This window comes from Mastigoproctus giganteus, chromosome 13 (assembly GCF_048544385.1).
Source record: "Mastigoproctus giganteus isolate SK-2022 chromosome 13, ASM4854438v1, whole genome shotgun sequence".
Lineage (NCBI taxonomy): Eukaryota > Metazoa > Arthropoda > Arachnida > Uropygi > Thelyphonidae > Mastigoproctus > Mastigoproctus giganteus.
The window spans coordinates 60340107-60359642 of record NC_143587.1 but is presented as its reverse complement, the minus strand read 5'-3'; the positions used below and the strand labels follow the sequence as shown (position 1 = coordinate 60359642).

At 36.8% G+C, this 19536-nt stretch overlaps 1 protein-coding gene and 1 long non-coding RNA gene across 7 annotated transcripts in view; one reads left to right on the top strand and one right to left on the bottom strand.

The window, feature by feature from the left end:
- Positions 1-273: 273 nt before the first annotated feature.
- Positions 274-19536, top strand: part of LOC150076093 (tumor protein 63-like) — a 157046-nt gene continuing 137783 nt past the window's right edge. For 3 of the 4 annotated variants that reach the window (XM_090388079.1, XM_090388076.1, XM_090388083.1), the window contains exon 1: positions 274-355. The gene's annotated coding sequence lies outside the window, so the exon portion shown is untranslated. Of the gene's footprint in view, positions 356-11641; positions 11725-19536 lie in introns of those variants that run through there. The other variant, XM_090388078.1, reaches the window with a different exon arrangement.
- The window catches only part of LOC150076094 (uncharacterized), an 83553-nt gene continuing 64583 nt past the window's right edge, over positions 567-19536 (bottom strand). For 2 of the 3 annotated variants that reach the window (XR_016547847.1, XR_016547848.1), the window contains 2 exons: positions 5177-5449; positions 567-740 (listed from right to left, as the gene is read on the bottom strand). This is a non-coding gene — a long non-coding RNA (uncharacterized LOC150076094). Of the gene's footprint in view, positions 741-5176; positions 5450-10350; positions 10514-19536 lie in introns of those variants that run through there. The other variant, XR_016547849.1, reaches the window with a different exon arrangement.

The window sequence follows — 19536 nt, the reverse complement described above, 5'->3', positions numbered from 1 at the left end:
ACCGAAAGTACAAATTCTGGGCTTCCCTAGAAATTCAAGAACAGCTCTCCTCTCCCTGTGCTCTAACAATCAGCCCAAAGCAACCGTCCGAGACTTCACCTTGGTGACTGACCAGGCGGAATGGCAGCTTCACCAGTTTTGTACGCATCCTTCCATTATATCTATGATAAAATCGCTCGTTTTACCAGCAACCTTCGGAAATGCATGAAGTTCGTATACTGCATTAGATTATCGTATTGGAACATAGAGGGCGTAATCTTCCAATTTGGGAGAGTTGATTGTAGAGTTGAGATTTAAAGGTGTGATGAGCTAGTTTTCGGTTTTTGTTACTATTAATTGTATTGTTTATTTTGCGGTAAGTGTTCTAGTATATTATGATTAAACTTTACTTTTATCGTTGTTTTATTGTCATTAAAATAAGAATGACCTTTAAATCCATCATATCCGAGGCATGTGCAAATAAGAATTGGCGGTAGATGTATCGTGCGTGTTCCATGTTTTGTAGTTTCATCCTAGTTTTCTTTGGATGTCATTTTAAATATCACCATATAAAATGAACTGAAAAGTTGTTGTTATATCTATTTTATTTTCATAGTAATGGAGTGACTAGAGGCTGCAAAGGGGATGTCACTGAAGATTCTCGTGGGGAGGGGGTAATGCACACAGCGAGATGTAGCGGTCTCGTTGCTCTCAGTTGTGGCCGAATGCGTGAACAAAACTGGCATCCTACCTGTAAAAATCTAACCATACAAAGGTGACAGGCAATTTTATTCTTAACAAAATCATTTTTATAAATAAGAAACATTTTAAACTATACTGTTGGGTAATATTATTGTAGAAAATTGTTGCTTGGTAGCATTATTGTATAAAATTGAGTAATGGAGAAAAAAAAAGAAATACGGAGAGCTTCAATATATAGGAAGGTTGTGTTCCTGAAAAATTCTCGCAAAAAACGGAAATCTCATATAACGAATAATTAGGTAAACGGGGAAACTTTGGATGTATTCCACAAAATGAAATGTTCCAGACCCATTTCAATAAAATTTGGTGATATGTAAGCTGCTTTTATTTTATTATACTGGGTTTAAAACGGAATTTTTTTTTTTTTTTTTTTATGTGAACCCCAAACACCAGAGGTATTAGAACCTATAGTACTTAGTACTGTGCTTGGGTTCGAGGTTGAGAAGAAGAAAGAAGATATTTGTTGACATTGGACTTGAACTTCTGTAGACTGTAATTTTCAGGAAATACATATAAAGGAAGGTTGTTCCAGAAAACGGCAGTTGAATGAATAAACGAGGAAGATGAAAAGTTGGTTCTATGAGTTTGAAGTTGGACAGTAAATGGATGTTGGCTAGTGGCAGCACGTGTTCAGACTGTTTTGAAAGAGAGAGCGGGAATTATAGAAGTCAATTCAGAAGAACAGTGCCCATGGAAGTATCTGTAGAAGAGGCATGCAGCAGAAACAGTGCGTCATTGAGAAAGCGAGTGGAGAGACTCTGTTAGAGATGAATCATTAATTAACCTAACTGCCCTTTTCTGAATGGAATCAAGAAGCCTGAGAGAGAGGTTTTGGGGGCACCACCCCAGATGTGGGAACAATATTCCATGGCAGGGCGGATTTGCGATTTATACAGAGTGAGCAGCTGTTTGGAAGAAAAGTAACACCAAGAGCGAAAGAGAAACCAAGTCTTTTAGATGCAGAGGAAGCAATATTTGTAATGTGCTTGGGCCAAGAGAGATTAGAAGTCAGGGTAATCCCCAAAAGAGATATATCATTTTGCCTAGAAATCAGAGTGTCACTAAAGATAAGTATAGGAGCAGAAGAATCCTTTTTGCGAGATATAAGACAAGACTGAGTTTTAAAAGGGTTGAAATCCACTAAGTTGTCTTTGCCCCATTGGAGAATTACCTGAAGATCGACATTTAAGGAATTGGTAGCAGATTTTCGAGAAGATGAAGCTGATTGAGCAGGAAAAGGTTTCTCAAAATGAAAAGTGGAATGCAATGTTCTGTCATCGGCAAAACTATGGATAGGATTTCCAGTCAATGGAAGAAGGTCATTAATATACAAGAGGAAAAGAGTGGGGGAAAGAACTGAACCTTGGGGGACATTAGTGGAGAAGTTAGAAGACAGAGAGCCGTCTACCATCACCCTCAGTGAGCGATCAGAGAGAAAACTGGATAACCAATTACTAAAAACAGTTGGCAAACCATAAGATGGAAGCTTGTTTAGAAGACCTTTATGCCAAACACGATCAAAAGCCTTTGAGATGTCAAGAGCAACTACTTGTGTTTCACCGAACCTTTCCATTGAACTATTTAATTGAACTATTTCCATTGAACTATTATCCATAAATGGGTAACATAAGCCAGAATATCACCAGTGGATCGACACTGACGGAATCCATACTGGCGATCATTGATCAGACGGAAGGTTTCTAGGTAGTTTAAGAGTTGGCGGTTAATTGATTTCTCCATTACTTTAGAAAGAGTAGAATTAATTGCAATGGGACGATAATTGGATGGGAGGGATTTGTCACCCTTTTTAGGAACTGGCTGGATATGAGCAAATTTCCAAGCAGAAGGAAAAACACCTTTGGAATAAGAAAGTGAAAAAAGGCGGCAAAAAATAGGAGTAAGTTCAGGAGCACAGGTTTTGAGAACAAGTGGAGAAATACCATCAGGACCTGGAGCTTTCTTATAATCAAGATTCATCAAAATCCTTCTGATATCCTTTTGACGGAAGACCACAGGAGGCATTGAATGGAGCATGTTGGGAATGGTGGGAGGTGTTTTACCAAGATCATTAATACATGAGCTGGAAGAAAAATGGGATGCTAGCAGGTCAGCTTTATCCTTGGCTGAAGTGACAACAGAACCATCTGGTTTGGACAGACGTGGGCAAAAGTTGCGGCCAATAGCTTTGGCAAGAGACCGGAATGCTCAGCTACCATTAGGGCAAGAAGCAAGTTTTCTATTCTTAGCCTGTTCAAACTCTAGTTTGGACTGATTAATAACTTTACAATTGTTGCGAGCTTTGGTTTAGGCAGAAAATGAAACTGAAGAATTAGAAACAAGCCAATTACGATATGCAACATTCTTCTCTTGAACAGCCTTAGCACATTTATTGGAAAACCAAGGTTTAGATAAAGGATGAGATTTTAAAGTGGAGTGTGGGATAAAGGATTCCATTCCTGCAAGAATAATTTCGCTGACACATTCTGAACAAACGTTAACATCAGAAGTTTTGAAACAGTAATCCGACCAAGGAAAAGAAGTCTCACAGGTCATCCCATTTTGCATTCTTGTAATGCCAAACAACACGAGGTTGGGAATAGCCATGGGATAAAGGTTCCATTGGAGAAGAGACAATCACCAAGTTGTGATCTGAAGTGCCTAAAGGACCTCTCACTTCAACCGTGTACTTAGAAGGGTTGTTTGTGAGAAAAAGATCAAGCATATTGGCCGTATGATTAGGATTGTCCGGTGTTCTTGTAGGTAAATGAACAATCTGTGCTAGGTCATTAGTAATTGCAAAAGCCTCAGCATCTCGACCTGCTGGGTCGGTGTGACTAGAAAACGGAAGCCAGCTGGAGTTGTGAACATTAAAATCACCAAGGAAAATTACCTCACTGTTAGGAAAGCTGGACTGGAGAAAGTCAAGTTGCAAAGAGAGGAAGTCAAAGAGCTCCAAGTGATTAGTGGAGTTTGGAGAACGGTAGAGACAACAGATGAATTTGACACAATGAGGTAGAGAGATTTTAAGCCAGAGAAGATCAGAGAGGAGATTCCAAATTGCCAAGTTTCTGACAGGGAATATCAGAACGGACATATGCACAAGTACCACCTTTGAGGCGAAAGGAATCGTACAGCAAATAATTTGGGCATCTGAGGTGAGTAGTAGTTGAATCAACCGATAACTGAGATTCTGTCAGAAAAAGTACATGGGATTTGGCAGATTGCAAGTGGAAATGGACATCGTTGAGATTAGAATTGACACCACGTATATTTGTGAAATGAATTAGGAAGTGCTTGGGAGGTTTAGATCTTTTCGCAGATAAGCTTGCTCTATTAGTTTGACAATTCATAGTGTATTCAATAGTAAGAAAAAGTGGGTGGGACATGCTGTATGAAGTAATGAAATTTTTCGATATGGCGTACACGTGGTAAGAATATACCCAGATCCTTGACATAACGTGGCCTCGACAATGCAGGCACCTCCGTAACCAGGTGGGAAGGAGCAGCAGTGCGTAGCATACGCTTCTTGAATAGACCGGGGTTCGAGCCCATCACCACCAAATACGGAGGATGCTGAAAGGTCAGGGAATGACCACCGCACCGGAGCAATATGGCCTTAGTTGCTAATGCTCCTAAAAAAAAAAACCAAATAACAATAAGCCTCGACAATGCTCTCCGCATACACACTACTCGGACTCCCTCCAGTCACTATCTGGCAGAGTAGAGGTAGCAAGATTATACACTAGCTGATCCGGAGGCTGCCTAGAGCGTTACCAATAGGTTCGGTCCAGTGTACTAACTAGCGGCCGGCCTGCGAACACCGTTTTAGAGCTGTACCCTCGAAATGTAAATAATATTGGATCTCGCCACGACGTTCATCATAACCTCAAGTCATCAATCATACTGCATGATGGAAGAGATAGGGAAGTGTTGACCGGAACTTAGCTCTAGAGACTAAACATGGGTTCCACCACTTCAAGCCTCCAATAAGCAAAGTGGTAGTATTTCACCGGTTGATGAGAGTAATCTACCACCTAGTACTGCCTGGTAACACAGAGGGGCGGCGTTCCTCCATGTGGTGTGGGCACCACACCTCGACCCCTGCTTACGTTGGTTCACACTTGGGTGGTCACCCACCATGTACTTGTGCATGGAGGTTATACCCAGGATTACTAACTGTCCCACCATCGTGAGGGTGCAAGTAGAGGATTTGGCTGTCACAAACCATCCGGACTTCGCCGAAATTGGGTCCACTTGACTTGAGTGTCATCCGAATATCAGTTCCATCAGCGTTTTAGACTCCCAGGTAGCAAGTACAGCTTGTCTGGCATATCTGAGAGAATGTCTGTGACAACCTCAAGGAATAAATGCAATATTTATAAACAATAGATAAAATTATTCAAATTAATTTCAAATAATTGAGGACAGTATTTACCAATAAAAGTAGACATCGGTTCAGATGGTTGAGGTGATAGGAAAGATTTTACGTAGTGGGTGATGGTTTTGGAGTGTCATCTGCAGGGTGTGACTTAAGATGGCTGATATCAGTGGAGGTGACATCCTTTATCAGAAGAGCAGTAGTGGGAAAGATGTGATAAAAGCTGGAGAGGCAGGTGGAATGGAGGAGGATGACCGTAGGAATTGCATCCAAGTGGTTGGTTTTGGTTTTTTGTTATAAATCTTGTAAGTTGCAAGAAGATTGTCTAATCTGTAACAAATTTAATGGTTATTTACATTCATAATTTGAAATTCTTTAAAATCTGGTACATTTATAATAAAATCATTATTTTACAATCTGTAAATATTAAGAAAGCAATCTGGCACTCTTATCAGAGATTGCATTTGTCTTTAAGAATCCATACAAAAAAAAAAAAAAAAGAAAAAAAAAGGCATTGCGGTTATTGTGCTAACACTTATTCATTAAATTTTGCAACTTAGCACAAACTGCTTTTGCAGTTCCTACTAAGTGGCTGGTTATATCACACTTATGTGAACTGCAGAACACTTTAGAAGAGCTGAGAGAGCAGAGACATAGAAAATGCCCAGTTCAAATAAACTCGAAAAATATTCATTTAATTAAATCTATGGTTAACCTTTTCCATAACCAGTAACTTACTGATGCGTACAAACAATAGATTTAACTCAACACAACTAAGGTTCTTGTCAGTATTATAACTACTCATACATCTGATCGGCTGCATGTTGAGTCATAATGACATCAAAAAATTATTTTTTTACTTGTGAGAAACTGATTGAATTTTTCTCAAATACATTACTAAAATCAAAATGTCATGTAAATTGATAAAGATTGCACATACTTTTATACATATTCTTAAGAACGTTATTTTTTTAATTCTCCAGTGCAGAAGTAAGAGGGCTGTTCAATGAAGAATGATATTCAGTGTTCATGAACTGTACTGCTTGCTATTTCTAGCTGAATTGCTCAAGGCTAAACCAAGCTGCATTACATAGCAGCTGTGCAGTTGACTCGTGCACATGGTGTGACCTTGGTGGTCAGTCAAGTTTATACTTTTTCAGTTTGCCTACATAAAAATGGATGTGGCACTTGGTTCCTTGTGTCATGACATGACACGACACACAAGGAACAGTATGCTGCCCTCAAATTTTGTTACCATCTCAAGAAAACGTCAGCTGTAATATATGAAATGTTAAAAGAGGCTTATAGTGAATCTATAATTATTGTTATTATTAACAGCTACAAAACAGCAATCAAACATGTGTTAGGGTGCAGCTACAAAGCATCATTACACAGCTCCAAAGTAGAGAGAAAAGTAAATGTACATAAAGAGAACACAAAACAGTAAATTGAAATCTACAGATAAAATAAAACTAAATAAATAAAGAGGAGGGATTGGTCAGATTTAAGTGAACAGGTAGGAGAAAGGTTGAACACTGGTATTTCTTCTCACACACATTACAGAATCAGTCTTAGAACTGGTAAGAAGAGTCAATTTTAAGGTTTAGGTAACAGGTGTGGTTAGCAGTTGTTTCTTGAAGTGTCTAGGGGTATTGAATATCCCCAGATTTGCTTTGTTGATTGAACTTGCAGTTCTGTTATAGTAGTTGTAGTAACCATAATTAGTTCTTGCATAGGATGGTTTCTTAAAGCTCTTGTTGGTGTATTGAAGTTTATTTGTGAGACGAGATGAGGGCAGATTACAGTACCATTTAACGGAGCAATATGGCCTTAGTTGCTAATGCTCCTAAAAACCAAATATAACAGTACCATTTAACAGCTGGTTAAAAAGGAGTACGTTGGCTTTATCTCTTCTTTCTTCCACCATTTCAAGTCCAAAGAATACACACCACTCTTGATAAGATTTCTCATTGTATTCGAGGCTACTTTTAAAACAAACGTACTGTATTGCTCTTTTCTGAATATTTTCACAGTCTAATTTTTGCTAAGCTGCATGTGGGACCAGACCTGTGAGGCAAATTCTAGGGTTGGCCTAACATAAATTTTGCAGAGAAAGATGAAAAGTGCCAATCAATTAAAGTCTCAGTTAATTCTTTTAAGAAAGCCTAGTTTTTGGCTAGCTGCCTTCACAATATTTTAGACATGAGCATCAAAGGAAAGTGATTCTTTAATAAAGATACCTAAATTTTTGGCTGTACTAACTTTTTTGATTGCCTTGTTGTTGATACAGTAAGAAAAATTAAGTTTGTTGTTTTTGTGTGTGCATTGGCAAAACTCATCAGCTTGCACTTATTTTCATTGACTACCATTTTATTCTCCTTCAGCCACTGAATAACTCGTTTAAGAGCTTTGTTTAGGATGATGCAGTCACTGGTATTGCGAATTGCTTTATAGATTTAAATATTTTGATTTGGTAGTCTCCAAGGGTACTTGGCAGGTCATTGATGTAGATTAGAAATAAAAGTGAGCCTAAGAATGAACCCTGTGGAACACCAATGTCAGTTTTAAAAGGATATGATATTTTACCTTTAAATATCACCGACATTTCTCTATCTTCCAAGTAGTTTGCAATCCAGTTTAGTGCCTATCCTCTGAGACCATAATGATCCAGTTTATTAATTAGTCTCTGATGAACTACCTTGTCGAAAGCTTTAAGTCAAGGAAGATGGAGTCGACTTGTTCTCCTTCATCAAGCGCCTGGGATATATTCGAGACAAATGAAATCATATCTGTGCAGGTGGAAACGACCCTTGATAAATCTGTGAGAATAGTCCGACAGATTGTTTCATAAATTTGAATAGCTACTTTATTACAATGGATTCAATTATCTTTGAGAGTGTATTTAATTGGCAAACTGGTCTGTAGTTGTTGGGTGAGGATGGGTCTCCTTTTTTAGTTGAGCTGGATAGATTCCACTCTCAAAAAAACAATTTTATTAAGTGAAGTAATGGCGTTACCAGTGTGGTTCCACATTTTTTTTCCATTAAACAGTAGCGATACCATCCGGACCTCGTGTGAGGGCCTTTTTCATACTGTGGATTGTGCTCAACAATTCTGCTTGGTTGATTTCAAATACTCAATCTATGCTTCCATATAGCTCACAGGTGGTTTAGAATGCTTAAAGATGCACATGATTCAATCACAAAAATTGGCAGTCCTCGAGCTCCAACTACTGCTGGCGCCTCCGTAGCCAGGTGGGAAGGAGCAGCAGTGCGTAGCACATGCTTCTTGATTAGACCGGGGTTCGAGCCCGTCACCACCAAATACGGAGTATGCGGAAAGGTCAAGGAATGACCACCGCATATCCCGGAGCAATATGGCCTTAGTTGCTAATGCTCCTAAAAACCAAATAACAAACAAACAAACCAACTACTGCTGTCACCACAGAAACCATAAACACTGCTTCTGTAATCACGAGAGAAGATTGTTGCCAAATAGTAAAGTAATTGGCAGGGATGTTGAGAATATCAGGAAGCACACACGGTATTCTCCTTGACCATTTGCATATGACAAATGTTTGTACATGCTGGGTTCTAAGACTACTCACACCTGAGCAATAACAAGGTCGCATGAAGGTTTGTCAAAAACTGCAACATATGATTACTGAAGATGGTTAGGTTCTGCACAAGATGATAATGGCACGTGAGATATGGCTTCATCATTTTGACCCAGAGAGTAAGCAGCAAAGCTCTATTTGGAAATCTACGTCATTGCCAACACCAAAAAAAAAAAAAGCAAAAGCTGCGGTTTTTGCAGGAAAGGTTATGGTCTTTTGGCATTCAAGGAATGGTTTATCAGCATGTTTTGCTACTATGACTATTATCGGACCTTACTACAGAACTGTATTACACACTTTGTGGTATCACATTCGTCACTAATGACCACAACTGCAATCAGGTGGGGCAGATGCTGCATCACAATGCAAGACCTCACATTACTCATACTGTCATTGAGTACTTAGCCAACATTAATGTGTGTTCCTCATCTGCCCTACAGCCCTGACCTTGCAGCATGTGATTTTTTTTTTTTTTTTATTTTCAATTTTAAAGAAGGAGCTGTAAGGAAGATGTTTCCAATACTTGTAAAGACATCAGAGGTGATTCTCAATTGTATGTCAGAAATGACTTTCACCATGTTTTTGAATAGAAGAAACATTGCAGTAAGTGCATTTCATCAAATGCGGACTGTTTTGAAAAGAACCATTAAAATATGAATGATTAATAAAGGCATGTTGTGAAAAAAAAAATCATTGTTTATTGAACAGCTCTTGTATTTTTTCTTTGAAGCATCTTCATTGATATTTTCTCTGATAGGCACATAATAGATATTGACGGTACAGTATGTGACACCATTTGCCATGGCTATTTATTGTCATTTGTTTACATCTAAAAAATTTAATTGTTATTTTCATTTATAACCACTTGTACTACCCTTTGCTCATTATAAATGTTTACCAATGTAAATAAGTCCAGTTGTTAGCACTTAACATGTTAATGTATCAATTGTGTGGTAGTGCACTGAGTGGGTACCTCAGTGAATGGCATTGGGCCTCTTCTTTCTTTCACGCTTTTATTTTTATAAATTATATTGACAAAGGTTTTCATAGGAAGATGTTAAAGTTTGTGGATGATTTGAAGTTGGGAAGGTTGGTTAACAGTTCCAGCCAGGCCATTCAAAAAGACTTGGATCAGTTGTATATGTAGTTCCAAAAAATAGCAACTAAAGTTTAATGCTTCTAAATTTAAGGTTATGCATTTGAGGAAGAGAAATAGTCGCATATAAGTTAAGGGTATAGGAGCTATAAGTGGTTCAGGATGAGAAAAAGAGTTAGGTATTATGATTTAATTCAACATGAAAATTTCCATACAGTGTAAATATGTGGCTAGGAAGCTATCAACCTCAACTGTCCCCAATTAGTGATGTTCAAACTGATGCATATATTGCTGACATTGTATAAGCTTGCTTGCTTATATCATTTGCCACTATTCATGGTAAAATACTAATATTAATTAAAATATGATTAACTTATAAAATAAAATAATCCAGAAACATGTAGCTTTTTAGATAAATAATAATGCTAATCTTATTTTTAAAATTCATTATAAATTCAGTTATTCTAGGTAATTTCTTTAACTTCATTAAATTGTGACTAGGATAGACAGATATAATACCTGTGGCCTGGGCTGCAATTTTCTATCCAGTTATGTCATTAGTGCTTACCAGCATCAACTTCATTATCATTGCCGACCGGGCTAGCCGAGTGGGTAAAGTACCTGCCCGGCAACCCAAAGGTCGCGGGTTCGATTCCCGCCTCGGGCTTGGATCAAAGAACTGCAAAAAAAACCTTGGGAGGTGCAATATGGCCACAGAAGCCGATGCGCCAACAACTACCAAATCAAAAAAAAAAAAAAAATCATTATCATTTAAGATGTAATTAATCAAGAAATAGCTTTTAAATATATTTATTATATGAGGCAAATTAAAAACCATCATAGCTAGTTTCTGCTAGGCTACTAGTAAAAGATACTTGTGGAAAGAAAACATTGACTATCCTTTTTGTCTGTAGGCTTCCTTTTAAATTGTAAATGTCACATATAGCATGAGTTCACTAAATAATTTTATTTAAAAATATTTATTCATCTTAATTCTTGTGCAACTAAATTATGCTTATTTTAAGAATCAGTAAGTTCTTATGGCCTGGCATTACTAATCAGAAGTATTAGCCTGTCTTTTGTTACATAGCGTTAAGTCTCTTCATTGCTCAAGTTAGCGGAAATTTCATTCAAGTTATTAGAACAGTTTTAAAGGTATTTGAATTTAAGTATCCTTATTTCTTGATACTGTAACTGAAAATCTGTTATTATTTGAATGATTTGAAAACAGTTGTCTTGTTTCAAGTAATCCAGATAGAAAATGATGTAAAAAGATTAAACATTATTGAGCAAGTGAGAACTATCTAATTTTTTTAACTTTCTTTTTTGTAAAAAATTTCTGTTAATATTTCAGTCTAAACTGAAATAAAAGTTATTAGAAGTTTTAAAATTTTTTACATGAAGTAATTGAAAGTATAAAATAGCATTTAACAATATTTTTTGGAAAGAATGAAGTGACTTAAGAATTTTTTTTTTATATGTGAGGTGTTTTGTATAAAAGATAACTGGATTGTTTTGTTCTAGTTATGCTGCAGAATCTCAACAGAATGATATTAGAAGAGATAAATATATAATTGATGAGATGTTATGAAGAATATATATCTGCATTTGTGCAGTTCTAAGTAAACTGAAAGAATGAAAAATAAATTCCTGATAAATATTGCTGATTTGTTATGTAATGAATACGGCAAATCATTTTAACTAAAAGTAATTTTTGTTTACCAAAAAAGAAAATACACAATTTCAGTTTTTATTTACTACTAGAATATCTCTATCCAAACTAGATGCTCCATGACTTCTGTTAAAATTACTCAGGTTGGCCTTGGCACATACACTGAGCCATTGAAGATGCTGCTATATTTACCAAGAGATTGGTGGTTCTAGGAATAAGTTGTAAGCTTTCCAACCTATATTCTTAGTGTATTAGAAAAATTTCACTGAACATAAATGTGTTTGCTTTGTACCAAAATAAATACTGCAGTTATATCAATCGAAACTACATAAATGCATTATGTAGTTTTTTTTTTTTCGCAGATTAAAAAAGTCTTGCACTTGACGTTTGGTATTTTTATGTGTGAAAATTTTTTTAAAAATTTATTTTTTATAATAAAGTCTGTACATTCTTTTCTGCCTTGTGATTAGAGCATTACCTTGTTTTTTAAAAAAACAAGATATGGACTTAAGTGTAACTGTTAAAATAATAAATTTTGTTCTCCCCAACACAAGGACATTAAACTACTGCTATTTCAGAAAAGAAGTCATATTAGATTCTATTTATAATGTATATAAATTGATATAATGATTTATTGGGGGTTTTTTTTATCAGTAATATCAGGAATATTTTTTTTTTTTTTTTTTTTATTGGTAAGACTGGGAGTGATATAATTTGAAACCTAATATGGATTCTCTGTTAATTTCTAAACTGTGTTGTCACAGTAAAATAAGCATCTTATTCCGAAAAAGCATTTCTTCATTTAAATTGTAAATCTGGGTGCTTTAATGTTGCACTTGCAACATTAAACAAAATTTCATCTTTGCATTATAAAGAAATAATGTGATCTGAGATATAGATCGGAGGAGAGATTGTTGAGGATAAACATAAAAAAGGCACCTGGAGTGGATGGGATCTATCCAGTTATATTAAAGGAGGCAGCAAAGGAAGTATGCAAACCCCTAGCCATAATTATGAGAGCTTCTTTGGACTCAGGGGAGGTACCCATAGACTGGAGATCTGCAAATGTAACCCCAATTCACAAAGGAGGATCAAAGGCTGACACAAGTAATTATAGACCTGTCAGTTTAACTTCTGTTCCAGGTAAATTAATGGAGGCACTGGTTAAAGAAGCACTGCAGGATCATCTAGACAAGAATTCAGTTAAAGCTCAGACGCAGCATGGTTTTGTTAAGGGCAGGTCTTGCCTGACCAATTTGATTGGATACTATGATGTAGTCACAAAAGAACTGGATGCAGGGAATAACTTTGATATTATATATTTGGATCTTAGAAAGGCTTTTGATACTGTTGCACATGGAAGACTGCTGCACAAATTGGAGCAGTGTGGCATTGGAGGCAAATTGCTGCTATGGATAAGGGGATGGTTGAGTGGCAGAAGACAGAGAGTGGTAATCAATGGACACTGCTCAACGTGGACTAATGTTATTAGTGGAGTTCCTCAAGGTTCAGTGTTGGGTCCGTTGTTGTTTTCGGTGTTTATGAATGATATTGATGATGGGATATCAAGTTTAATGTCCAAGTTTGCAGATGATACAAAGGTTGGCAGGGTCATTAAGGACACTACTGACGCTATGCTGCTGCAACAGGATCTGGAAAGGTTGAACAGATGGGCTGAGAGGTGGCAAATGAAGTTTAACATTGACAAATGTAAAGTACTACATATGGGAAACAGTAACCCCAGAGCAACGTATCAACTCTGTGGTACTACACTGACAGTGGTGGAGAATGAAAAGGACCTGGGGGTAATTGTGCAGGCAGATATGAAGTTCTCTGAGCAGTGCAGACGAGCTGCAAGAGTAGCTCATGGTGTCTTGTCAATGATATACAAGACTTTTTCTAGCAGGGATAAGGATGTGATTATTCCCTTGTATAAGGCAATGGTAAGGCCACATCTTGAGTACTGTATACAGGTGTGGAGGCCTCATTGCAAGAAGGATGTAGAGCTGCTGGAACGGGTACAGAGAAGGGCAACAAGATTAGTAAATGGAACAAAGGGTTGCTCTTACGAAGAAAGGCTTAAGTTTTGCAAATTACAGAGTCTGGAGACTAGGCACCGGCGAGGTGATCTGATAGAGGTGTATAAGGCTTTGAATGGTTTGAGCATGCTCAATGCCAATGGGATTCTTCATCTCTCTCAGAATAATCACCTCAGAGGGCATAAATTCAAATTGAGGAAGGACGGATGTCGGATAGATGTGCGGAAATTTGCCTTTGGCCAGCGGGTGGTTGGTTGGTGGAACCGACTTCCATCACTTGTTGTTGAAGTTGATAGCCTAAACAAATTTAAAGCTCAACTGGACAGGTATTTCGAACGAACGGAGGGGTGAAATGGGAGTGGGGTTTTTTTTTTTTTTTTTTGGCTGATGCTGAATAAGCTTGCTTTCTTGCATCATATGCCTCTACTAATGCTAATGCTAATTTTATTAAAATATATGCTGTCAAATTAGTTATTCCTGCATACATAACTCTCCTTCAACCATCTTATGTTGAGCTGTAGTTACATCTCTGTGATTAGAGAGGTAACTGTAGTCCTTCTTGTTCATGTCCAATTGCAATAATTAGTATGAAATCTGTGATTCAACCACAGACATAGAAAAAAAAAAAGATACTATCAAATGTTTATTGCTAGTAATCTTTTTTGAAATTGGTTTTTCCACTGAATTACAGATTTTTAAGATCATAGATCTTAAAAATATAGCAGCATGGTGTGTAGGTTTATCAAAAACTGGAAATTGGTGAAATAATAAACACTTAAACCTGTGTGGTGTGTAATCTACCTTTAATTTCTTAAAGAATTACAGATTATTCTCAGACATTTCATGGTACTTCCTGTACCACGAAATGTCTTTGCATTGTCATGAAAAATTGAGAATGTCATGTTTATAATTATAATGGTTATAATTACTGAAGAATGTTTATAATTACTGAAGAAGTGGAACTGGAAAGTTGCTGGAGAGGCCTTCATCCTGCAGTGGATTGAAAATGGCTGATGATGATGAAGTGGTACAGGAAGTACCACAAAATGTCTGAGAATAATCTGTAATTCTTTAAGAAATTAAAGGCAGGTTACACTCCATGCAGGTTTAAGTACTCATTATTTCACCAATTTCCAGTTATAAATTTTCTGTTTGTACTCTGGGACAACCACACAGTCAGCAGAGTTCACAAGGTAAAGAGAATACAAGAAACAGCACCGTATTTAGCAGTCACGGGCTTGAACTCCGGTCTCTCAGGGCACATGTACTTATGCACACTTGGCTATGGCAGCCTATATATTTTTTATTTTTATTATTATTTTATCTTATATTTTTAAGAACATCAGAAGAAAGATAGTCTGAAGTTTCCACACAATTACACGAAATTTTCACTGCTAAATGTGACTGATAGACCATAAACAAAATTTGTCATCAAATAATAAAAAAATAAAAAAAGCATTTTTATGATATATACAAACCGTTCTCAAAATTTGTGATACCACAACTCCCTTAAATGAATTTGTACAACCCCCAACAAAACTAGTGAATTCATTTGGGTACGTTTCACATATACTACATCTACAGATATTCCAAGGACTATTGACATACTACTGCATGCTGTTGCTGGCAGAGATGCTGGAGACATGCAAATATTTCTGAGAGAAGTCAAACTGGAATATCAGTGACCAGTGTCAGTGATCACAAATGTCTGATAAGTTTGTCAGATGATCAAAACGAGTAAGTGGTTATGTTTTGCAGAAATTAGAGTTTTGTCCATTTCAGTTGCATAAAAACCCCAATCCACAAAATACAAGGTATGTCTGATAAGTTTGAGGACTACATTCATAAGAAATTGAAATCTCAAGGAAAAAATTTATTACTATTTAATCTTCATCCCTCATAACTCAAAACATTTCTTTTGCACAGTTGTACAGCTTCTGGATGGCCTCGTGGAACTGATCTTGTGAGACCTGTTTAACTCCTTTGTCATGCTGGTTTGGATCTCCGAAATGCTGCCCCTTTAGGTGGGATTTCACTTTGGGGAACAGAAAATAATCGGCAGGTGCCAGATTTGGCACCTGCTGATTATTCTCAGGGGATGGTAAAGCGCTGTAACACCCTTCTGTGCAAGAAACTGCTTGATGATGATCATGTTGTGTGAAGGCAAAGAGAAGCAAGAACCATTCACCCAACTCCGCTGCATCTAGCCTAACATACCAAATTCTTTTCAACAGTCTGTCCATCACTCCTCTGTAAAATTCAGAGTTAAATGTCTGTCCTTCCAGTACAAATTCTTTGTGCACAACTCCTTGCCAATTAAAAAAAAACACCAACATAATTTTGGTTCAAGACTTTTGGAACCGGAGTTTCTTCATCCTTGGTGAATTTTCTCCAACCCATGCAGCTGATTTGTCTTTTTGATTTGGGTTTGTATGCAAAGCACCTGAATTCATTACCAGTTATTTTTTTAAAAAAAGTCTGGATCACTGTCTGCCATCTCAATCAAATTTTGACACGCAGCAACTTCATCCTGAACATCTATCTTCCTGCCCATAACAATATCAGTTCCATAAGCATTTTACACTCCCAGGTAGCAAGCCCAGCAACATACTTGAGAGAATGTCTGTGACAACCTCAAGGACTGAGTATGCTTCCAGTTTGAGAAACCTTGCCTTGCACAAACAGCTTCAACTTCTTGAGTATCCACTACCAATTCCTAAAATGCTGCAGGTAATTCTCCAATGGGGCAAAGATAACTTATTTAATTTCAGTCCTCCTAAAACTCAGTCCTCCTGTATATTTGTAAAAATATTCTTCTGTTCCTATGCTTATCTTCAGCGATGCTGAATTCTAGACAAGACCACATATCTATTAGTGATTACCCTAACTTCTAATTGCTCTTGGATTAAACACATCACAAGTATTTATTCCTCTGCATCTAAAAAACTAGGTATTCTCTTTCACACTCTACATTTCTTTTCTTTTAAACAGCTACTCATTCTGTACAAATCTCAAATCTGCCCTACCATTGATTATTGTTCCCACATATGGGGCAGTGCCCCCATCTCGATTTTCCAGACTCCATTCAAAAGAGGGTAGTTAGGTTGATTAATAACCTATTTCTTACAGAGGCTGCCCGCTCTCTGTCTCATATACATTCTGTTTCTGCCATGTGCCTTTTCTATTGATACTTCCATGGGCAGTTCTTCTGAATTGGCTTCTATAATTTCCTCCTTTTTCAAACCAATCTGAACATGTGCCACAACCAGTCAGCATCCCTTTACTTGTCCAACTTCAAACTTACAGAACCAACTTTTCTTCTTCCTCGTTTATTCCTTCAACTTCAGTTTTTTGGTTCCACCTGCCTTCACATGTATTTCCTGTATATATATGCTGTATAAGCTTGTTTTCTTGCAACATTTGCTATTACTAATATATATATACACGTGCACCTTCTTTGTTAGTTTCAGGTTGTATTGGTATTGATATGGGTGTTTAAGGGCACAAAGGCAGCGGAGTCCAAAATGTGCCAGTTTCAGGTTTTAGGAACAACCTCAAAGTAATACAGAAAATTACAAGAGCTGCTAGAAAAAGCTTATGTTACTTTCTGTGGGCCATATAGTAATACTAAGTTACCATATTCTTCTCAATTTTAATGTGCCTATGTATCTTGCATGACAGAAATGTGATATTGTAATGGCAGTATTCATTCAAAGTGCTTGGAGTTTAGTTGAGACTGAGTGGCAGTCAATAGAAGAGTACATTGCAGTGGTGGAACTTTTAATTAAAGCAGTCACTTGCAGTGCATCTGTTTGCAATTCTGCGTGTGTTGAAATGGCATTAAGAGGGATTGGTGCAGGATTTAAAATGACCAGGGAGTTCACATTTGGTTTGTACACCTGACTGTATAACAATAGTAAGGAATGCCATCTTATGAAGAAATGCATCTTCATGTATTTCTTCAAGAAATACAAATACATAAAAGTCAGTGCAGGTCTGCCAGCTGGCATGCTCTTGTACTGCTTGATTTGAAAGAGAGGACTGTTTGCTAAACTTTGCATTACTATCCATTTAAAATTCGAGTTGTCCAAGAACTTAGTGAACAGAAAAAGTGAGGGGAGTACAATCTTGCTATGGATTTTTGGGCTTGCTGTAGCTCAACCCTGACATAGTGAATGTCTTGCTGATGCGAAATAAATCCGTCCATCTATCCGGTTATGTGAATAAACAGATTTTTTTTGCTATTCATACTAGTGCACTTCACATATCTCGAAAGTGAAATATCATCTAATGCTACTTTTTACCCCACCCCCTTTCTGAGTGAGCTTGTTGATTATACTTCTGAGTGTTACAGTGACATATATCAGTAGTCTATTCCAACTTTATTGTCATGCTCTGTGATTTCAGGAATTGGCTACCTATTTCTAACTAATAAATCATCCCTCCTCACAACTACAGTAATATCATTACTTTTAATTTATAATGTCATTACCATTCAATGTATTATTTTACTTTTCACTGCTATTTGCAGTTTATTTTCACTAGCCCATGGCTGCTAAATATGGTGTTGTTTCTTGTATTCTGTTTGTCTTGTGAACTCCTGTAACTGTGGTCGTCCTGGAGTGTAAACAGAATATTTATTTTTATTTATCATTTGCAGATTATTATGGTGTAGAAATATATATATATTTATTTATTATTATTATTATTATTATTGGCCATATGGTACAACGAAGCCTGAGGCTTATGCTGCACCAGCCAAAAAAAAAAAAAAAAAAATTCCCAAGTTACCCCCTGAGAGAGAGAGAGAGAGAGAAGTAGAAAGGAATCACCAAGAAAGAGAAGAATAATGATATCCAGCTCAGGACCCTGGGTTTGCCAAGCCCATACTCACCAGATATATATATAGATTAAAAACTTAATGTTGTATATATATATATTAAAATTAAAAATAAATAAAACATAGTTTAAAAAAAAATAACTAAAACAAATGCCAGTAGCAAGGCAAATCAGTAGAGCCAAAAGTTACAACCCATATATAATAAAGCAAAAAGTGGTGGGGAGTGAGAGAATCAAGATAAAGGGTATTAACGCGCCTAAAATACTTTAGAAAAAGACGATTAATGAAATACCAATAACAACAATTTTACAATATGCCAATTGATTCAAATTTAACGGCACCCGGATGATAGCACCAGGTCCAAATTACGTGAAATATCACTAAAAAAGAAAAGACGAAAACCAGCTACAACACGTGGCCAACGAAAATAAATAAATAAAATAGACTGACCATTTACGCCCCATCTCGATGGATGACCACAAGGCCAACAATGATCAGGGAATCACCCCCCCCCCCCCGCCAATGTATGGGTTTTACTTTTGTCTGTACTGGTTTGTCATGCAACTGGCATGTTTTATTTAAACTACACACACACACAATTGGGAAAAATTTTACTAGAAACAAAGGCAATGAAGAGTGGGGGATGGCGTATGCGCATGTTTATCGAAGTTGCACTGTTTTCAAGAATAACTGAATAATTTTTACACCAACACGACAACTCCCGGGTTTTAAAAATTAAATACTGACGTTACTGATAAGTGTTCCGGTTCTTTCCGTGCCTTCGCTAGGCATTGCTAGCTTACCTTCTCATCGCAACTGTTGACTGTTCATTGCAATTTGAATACGTTTTGAATATACCGTATTTGCTTAACTTAATACAACTGTTTTCGGCAAATGGGTGTCTTTGTTACAATCTAAACTGATTTATTTGTGTATTAAAGTTGTTTGATTATCTCTATTTTAAACTTTTTTTTTCTCTGGAACATGCACCTATTTGTATGATAGAATCAAAGTATTTTCCGTATTCGATTTCTCAACTGTGGCTGGATCTTTTTAAGTTTTTATATCACATATATTTAAATAATAATATTAATGAGCTCTCTCTTATATTTCACGTGCATTCTGAATTATTAATTTCACTTTCCCGCCCGTAA